Source organism: Solanum tuberosum, unplaced genomic scaffold (genome assembly GCF_000226075.1).
Source record: "Solanum tuberosum cultivar DM 1-3 516 R44 unplaced genomic scaffold, SolTub_3.0 scf00026, whole genome shotgun sequence".
NCBI lineage: Eukaryota > Viridiplantae > Streptophyta > Magnoliopsida > Solanales > Solanaceae > Solanum > Solanum tuberosum.
In genome coordinates, this window is record NW_006238952.1 from 1,442,771 (window position 1) to 1,451,497 (window position 8,727).

Here is an 8,727-nt window from a genome sequence, read left to right on the forward strand (position 1 = left end):
ATATATATATGAGATTTGATTTATGATTCATGTTATTTTTGATGATAATGGATCTTTATTTGTAAATATACATTAAAAAGAAATCATACATATCTCATTTTTTATGAACTAAATGTAGGTGAGTTAAAACAAGTCGTCAATAATTGGGATATTACTATTCATGTTTCTTCTTTACAAATTTCATATGGCCTTAGAGCCTAACTATTTCGAATTTACATCGCATAGTGATTCATTTTAAGAAAACACTTTGTATTAAGAATTTTTTTATACTTAAAGCTTGATCAATTAAAAAACAATATCCTCATCCACTGTAGCCGCTACACTGTATTCTTCGGTGATAATAGCAATATAGTTTAATTTGTTGACTTTTCCTATAATATCACCAATCATATAAATTATTAACAATAATCTTTAAACATATTGACTTTTCCTATTTTCTTTGTATTTTCTCTTATTATATGAGAGATAGTTAGTGCTGAGAATTTATTTCTTTTGTTCTACTTTAATTTAATTTGTGTATATTTTTCTCTAATAAGAGACAGTTAGTGCTGAAGCAGACACGTCTTCGTCGACGTGCCTGCTTCAGCGTCCTTCTGGAAAAAAAATTAAAAAAATGTTTCTTTTGTTCTACTTTAATTTAATACGGTTTAAAAATTTATTTCTTTTGTTTTGCTTTAATTTAATATGTGTATATTTTTTCCCAAAAAAAATAATTTATTTCTTTTGTTCTACTTTCCAAAAAAAAATTAAAAATTTATTTCTTTTTTTCTACTTTAATTTAGTTAGTGTATACTTTTTTCGAAATTATGAAATCCGTTTTAGCTATGACTTTTAGTTTTAAATTCAAGAATTCACGCTGAAGCAGACACTTATAATATTTAAAAAAAATTAGTATTTCTTTTGTTCTACTTTAATTTAATTAGTGTATAATTTTTTCGAACTTATGAAATCCGTTTTAGCTATGACTTTTAGTTTTAAATTCATATTCTATAGTTATTGCTTTATTATTTTGAATATTGGTAATATTTGTTTATATCTTGTAACTACTTTAAGTAAAAAATTAACGGTCAATGACGAAAAATACTTTAATTATAAACATCTTAATGGACCTCTTCACAAAAAAATTGTGCAAACAAAAAGTAATTAACCACTTATATATCTAAAAGACAAATTAAATTTATTCAACTTTCTAAATTCTACATATATACATAAATTAAAATAAAAAGATACGATAATATTGGGCCCGTGCTAGCACGGGCACCTATATCTAGTTGTTAAATAAATAGGAGACTAAACGAATATGATTACTTCTTGATGTTTTAAGCGTGCACGCAAACGCTGGTAAGTTCTAGTGGAATAATATGGAAATATAATTGTAATCATTTTAAATTTATCAAATAATTCATATTATATTAAATTCAAGATATATTATCTCAAATAAATATTGCAGATTTATCTAAGAATAACTTACAAAAATGACTATAGTTTTAAGGTTATTAAATTAAAATAGCTATAAGTATATATTTAATGACTATAGTTTATGTCATAATCTAGGTGTATCTAAAGTATCGGTAGATTTTTTAAAAATATATTGATACATTTTTAATTGTAATGCACTAAATAAGGTAATTTTCGTTATTGTAACTGATTGTCCTTTAATTAGCTCTCAAACTCTCAACTTCTAATTATTAAATTAACAATACATAATTATCTATTAAAGAGTTTTGTTTGCTTACTGAGTGCTTTTATTTTTTTTGTTAATTTAATAAATAAATATTCAGGTATAAAAGTCATTGCGAATAAAAGGGATAATGGTTTGAAAAATACCTCAACTTTGGTCGAATTTGTTGTTGCGATACTAAACTTTCATGAGGACCTATTACCTCCCAAGACCATTTAATACCGTATTTTAAACATGTATATTTCCCCACGTGGACATAAAAAATAATGCAATTTAAAAATAGTAATGTGTCCACGTGGGCACATATATACCTTTAAATACACTATTAAATAGTTCATGGGGTAAAAAATACGGTATTAAATAGTCTAGAAAGGTAATACGTCCTTATGAAAGTTTAGTATCGCAACATCAAATCCGACCAATGTTAAGGTATTTTTCAGACCTTTATCCCTGAATAAAACATGTAAGCATTTGTATGAACTAATGTCCAATTAAGAAATCTTATCTATTATAAACAAACAAACTTATGTTTTTGATATTCGATGATAATGGCTAAACTAAAACATAAATACTAAGTCAGAAATATAAATACTAAAATAAATAAATACAGTTAACTAACATACAAATGAATACATGGTTTAATATATATACATACAAAAATAATGAATATTAATTAAATATATAAAAAAAAATACATGAATATTAACCAATGAGCAATACAAATGAATATATTGATTTAGTATATATACATACAAAAATACGTAGATATTAACTTAATATATACAAAAAAAAAAAAACATGAATACTATCAATGGCAAGTGACTCAGTGAGAAAATATAAATACTAGTGGTACCGTGTAGTAGCATATTTGCTATTTAATATTTAAATAAATCCATAATAAATAAATAAAATATGCTATAGCTATGCCTTAAATATGCAGCAAAGTTTGTCATATCATGTAGTTTTTCCTTTAATAGAATTGAGTTAATGATTTAAGTCCTATAAATATGAATTTGATTAAAGTTCAAATTCATTAATAGGAAAATTGTGCGGTTAAGCAAACTTATACTACTTAATTATTCATCATAGCTATAGTTTGTTATAATTACCACTCGCGACTAACATTATACATTAATTACGTGGGCTGATTTCGAGTTTGTATAATTAGCCATGTTTTGTATATGTATAATTCACCAAAATATACAAATACATATGTATAATATACAATTATGTAACCGATATACATATACAATTCACCTCTCTCTCTCGCCTCTCGCCTCTCGCCTCTCTCCTCCCTCTCTTAATCTCGCTTGCCATATATACAAATGCATATGTATACTATATACAATTATCTAACCGATATACATATATAATTCACCTCTTTCTCACTCTCTTCCTTCTCTCGCTCGCCTCTTTCCTCCCTCTCCCAATCTCACTCGCCATTTATACAAATACATATGTATAATATACAATTATCTAACCGATATACATATACAATTCACCTTTCTCCCACTCTTTGCCCCCTCTCTCTCGCCTCTCTCCTCTCTCTCCCAGTCTCGCTCGCCTCTCTCCTCTCTATAACATGTAGCTACGAATTGTAATTATCAAACTATAGCTATGGAGAGTAATTAAACTATTTTTGAGTGGCTATATGTGAAAGTTCCTCTTCATTAATATGGGCTACAATAGATGAACCCACTTTGCTAACCCCAATGTCATTCTATCCCAGAGGTCCAGTTTAGGGCTACGTATATGTAGACAATAAAATTCGCGTCGAGAAAACAATAATCAAGAACGGAAAAATATCGCAACAATTGTATTTATTATTTTAAAGTGCTAGTGTTAGAATCTCTATGATTCCTCTGAATTCGTCTTTTCAAATATAAATTCAAGTACTCTTGAGCTTAATCTTGAATTTGTCTTGAACTTGATCTTGGATTCAAAGTCTTTAAAGCTTATTCTTGAATCTTCGATGAACTTGAACTTGAACTTTATCTTGATCTTAACTTTTTACTTGAATTCAAGGGCTTCGAGCTTGTTCTTGAATCTGATGGTCTTGATCGTTCTTGAACTTGAATACTTGTAGCTTATAGAGAATTTTATGGCGTTTGTACCACGGGTTTTCTCTAGCTTCTTGTTTAGAATTTTCGGTCCCTTCTTTGAATTATGAGGACCCCTATTTATAATTTTAGAATAGAGGAGTTGCGATTTGAATAGGAACAAATATACTTGGCTTCTCACTTCCTCTGATAACTCCAATTACTTCTGTGGATTTAAAAGTTGGAACTTGATCCTGTTGATTGAATGTAGTGCCATCAGGTGTGTGAAAAGGTACCAAAACTGTAAATGCATACAGAAAACTTAATTTTGGAAAGAAACTAGATGATTGTATGATGGTTATGTTAACGCCTACAAAGTTAAGGAGTGTAACAAAAGGTAGTAGATGGTGTAAAATTAGTTGCATAACAGTCTCAAAACCAACACAATTAATCAAATAAATCCACTCACCTCAATCCTAAACCAATCCGAAGAGCATTTAAATAAATATCAAAAGGAGAGAAACTAAATTTCATTGAATCATGAAATATGCAATAAGAGAGCTAGATGGATTGTAATATAATATAGTAGTTGAGCTAATACATACATAAGTGATTGTTATGAGAGGTATGCACTACACACACAAAAAAAAAAAGAAAGATGCACCAGCTTAGATTAAAGGAATTAAATTCTTGTCAGTGAGAAAACAATTTCTGAGACCTTATAAATGGCAATACTGACTTTTACAGCTGCAGCGAAGAACCAAAATCTTTTATCATAACAACACCCAAATCTTTTTGGGCTCTCTATATTAACTCAAAATCGTTATTTATTACGGCTTGTGCACTAATAAGCTCGTAAATCCTTTCTTCTTTCTCATTTTTCAAATTTATCGTGTGTACCATAGATTAGATTTGGAAGAAAACAGAACAGTTATTAGTTTAATCAAAAGGAGTAGCAACCAGTAAATGCACAATTATTTATTTATTTGAAACAAAGTTCTTAAGTTTATAGATCAAATGTAGTAGCAATTAAACAGAGATCATCCTTTCTTATTGCAGTTACTCCATCTGTTTCCGTCATATCAAAACTCTCTGGAGGGCCTTCATAAGGAGTCTTCCAATCGAAATGATAAAGCAACTGAGCTAAAGGATGTTCTACGTTCATTAAGCCGAATAACTACCCTGGACACATTCTTCTTCCTGCACCAAAGGGAAATGATTTCCTCGAAAATCAATATGATTATTGTCAAATCTCTCAGGAATAAAGCTTTCAGGATTATGCCAATATTCAGGATCTCTCCCAATTGCCCATGCGTTAATTAGAACTCTGGTTTTGACAGGTATTGTGTATCCTCCGATTCTTGTTTCTTCTCTACATTCCCTTGGCAATAATAAAGGAAATGGAAGATGCAACCTTAACATTTCCTTAATCACTAATTTTAAGTACTTCAACTCTTCAAGATCAGTATCCTCAAATATTGTCTTTCCCTTAAGGACTTGTCTAACTTCAAATTGTGCTTTAGCCATTGTTCTTGGATCTCTTATCATCTCTGCCAATGCCCAAATGATAATTGCAGATGATGTCTCAGCTCCGGCTATGAACATGTCCTGCATGTAACTAAAAATCTTTGTGCTAAGAAGTTCCAGGATGCACACTTTGCGCATGTTTCTCCAGTAATCACCATATGGACATGTTCCAATGTCCGAGTGACTATACATAATAATTTCACCGAACAATAATTGAGGCCTAGTAGAAAAATGAAGGTCTTGAATTTTCATTATTTCTTTTACTGTATCAGGTGAAGATACAACAACGTGTGATACTTCTCCAAGACGTAAATGAAAAATGGGGCCATATTTTCGCGATAAATCTCTGAAAGTATAATGTGGAAGGCGGCCATTCATTAACTGGTGCAAGTTTCCAATAAAAGGTAACTTCCATGGCCCTGGAGGCAATTTTTTGTTGAAGATTTTTGATTGCTTCCTTAAAAGAAGGATGAAAGAAAGGAATAACACAAGTGAAGTGAAGATGAATAGCAACTCCATAAGCTCAACAATAAAGCAAAACCAGGTGGATGAGAAATTAGACACTCAATAGATAAATATCTACATATTCAATGGATTATATCGATGATTTATGCCGTACAAATTGTCAAGATCATTGGCTGTGCCAGCAAAATGAGTTAAATTTAGACGAGTTAAAATTAAGCAGACTCAATTATTAGGATATTTATGAGGATTTTTGTATCCATAATTAAATTAGATCCTATACTATTACGAAATAGATTAAGGACCATTTTAAGGACCATTGTTATACATTAAGGATCATTTTAAAGACCATAGACCATTTTAATCATTTTCTCAATGAATATAGGGGCGGATCCAGGATTAAGGGGTTCTAAATTCTCTTTTAAAAAAGAGAGGGGGAGTTCGAACCCACAACTCTAGCGTGAAGAGCATTTCTATGATCCCTTCCTTACCACTAAACCGTCAATTTGTTTTGTTAGGAGTTCACAAGTTAATATAAATATTTATTTATTTATTTAGTACAAATACAAAGCTTATGAAAAAGCTACTGGGTTCGACCGAACCCCCACCTAGCTTATGCAGTGTCTGTGTCTGATTATCAAAAAACTACACTACTTAATTCCAAAAATATATACCCATCTGCTGTCATGTTTGAAAAGCCCAAGCAGCATAGGAGGTCACTGAAGGAGGTGATGGGATGAAGGGATATGTTAGAGGAGAAAGTGTAGTTGTTGTTGTCTATGATGTCCCAATTCTAGGATATTAGACAAAAACAACGATTGACATTCGATTGTGGTTGAGAAAGCTAGCTACAAAAGCTTTTGATCTACATGCTTATAATGAGGGAGACCGTGACAATGTATATGAGGATCCCAAAAAGGCTGAAAATGTATACATTTTTCCTTGCTTTCGTTGGTTCTAACAAGGTAGGGTGTAACTTGTATTTTATTGTTTAGCTAACTATTTCATAAATAGATATTGTGGTATGCTGCAACAAATTACGGGACATGCATAATTGTCCTACTCTATGGATACTCACTCGATGGGAGTTGATGTTGACTACAGATAATGTGATTAGATAATTGCTGGGTTTTCAAACACAAGTTTGCCTTGCAAATAGTATTGGATACTTCCCTAGCTATTTTTTGAATGGCTGGTCTTTTCCTTGCTCTCTGTTAGTAAAAGGAGCTACATTGGGTATTATTCCCTTTGTTTCATGACAATATCATTAGGTATAATCGCATGTGTGATAAATTCTAGAGACAATAGGATGTACACTTTGCTGAGTAGACCACTCAGGAATTTTAGTAACCTATTGACATAAAATTGATTAGTATTTCTTTTTGCAGAAAAGAGAACCAAGAAAATCATGAATGACAAGAGATGATATTTTTAAGATTAATGCTGGAATTGTGAGAACTCTCTGTGAAGGAATTGCGGCTATTGTTAATTTGATTAGTAATCCAGTGAACTCCACAGTTCCTATTTGCAGCTAAAGTTTTCAAGAAGGCAGGTACTTATTCAAAATCTTTGAATAGGTTCTTCTACACCATTGACAACCTCCTTGAAGAATGTAATTTTAAGAAAGAATAGATGTTTCCATCAATGGTTTGATTAAGAGAAGATGGGAGTAATTCCAAGGGTTTGGAAGGCTACAGTAATGCAATTGATCAAGGAGTTGAAAGGGTGCAGCCATGAATCAATGCAACTTGATCATTTACTTTGTCTACTTTAGTTGTCTTCCCGCAATTGCCTTTCCATTTACCAGGAATTGATTGTAGTATAAAGTTATGAGTTTATTGATCATTTATCCTTCACAGGCCAAGACCCACCAGTTAGATTTGATAAACTTCAAAATCCCTGGAATATGTGGAGTAAGTTATTGACACATCTTTAATGAGCTCAAGAAAGTCAGGCCAAAAAAGGGATAGTGCATATAAGCACTCAGAAAAGGCTTAAGATTCAAAGTGGGAAAATGCTAAGGATTAATGTAATTTGATGGGCTTCGAAAGGCACAAACGTGTCAAAGAAAACCGTTTGTGCCTTTCAAAGCCCACCATTAGATAAATGAAGAAGAAACAGAGGAGACGTTTCTAAACTTTGGTCCATTGATGGTTTTTGAGGAGGTATCTGACAAAGAAAATACAACATTTTTGTTGAAGTGGTTCATCTTTAGCCAATTTGTTAAGAATCAATAATAATATCTTCTAACGGTCTTTTGAACTTTAGAACTAACTGATGGTCTGTTGATAAGTACCTTTCTAAATGTATGTATTTGAGCCAATTATGTGGCTTGCACGATTTTTCTGAAATTTTATCGGTTAAGCTACATAAGTTAACATCTTACATCTTTTATATATGTCTATGTTTGATTCAAATAATGTACTTGATGTTTTAAATCTCAGGCCCTCTTGGTATGACTTGTGGGGTCCATCCCATAAATTTTTTGGGTCAATAATTGCGGCTGCAATTGTTGTAAAACACAGCTAAATTTTTTTTGTCAACAATAGCTGCAAACTTTTTTCCTTTGTCAACAAAGTTTGCAACAATGCAAACTTTCAGTGACTTGAGTTTTGAATAGTGCAATGCAATTGCATCTATAAAAGGAGCTCTTCAGCTCCTCATTTGATACACCAATTCACAGAGAGAGTAAAAATATTAAGAGAGCTGTGAGGTTTCCATAGACTATATAAGAAAATAGTCTGTGAAGAAAAATAGAGTGTGAGCGATATTTTAGTAAGGTGAAAATCAAAAGAGTGTTATTCCTTTTGAGTGTATAGTAGTCACTTTGAGTATTGTATTCGTGACTACACAGTGTAAAATTCCTTACTATAGTGATATCAGTTGCTCCTCTTGACCCGTGGTTTTTCCCTTATTTAGAAGGGTTTCCACGTAAAATTCGTGGTGTCATTATTTTCTTTTCTTATTTCCATTACTTTTACCATATATATTTTTGTGTTTGTCCGTGTTTTCCCAACA

General features: G+C 31.4%; 1 pseudogene; it reads right to left on the reverse strand.

Annotated features, from left to right (window-relative positions):
- Positions 1-4,726: 4,726 nt before the first annotated feature.
- LOC102596608 (premnaspirodiene oxygenase-like) overlaps positions 4,727-8,727 on the reverse strand; it is a 6,348-nt pseudogene continuing 2,347 nt past the window's right edge.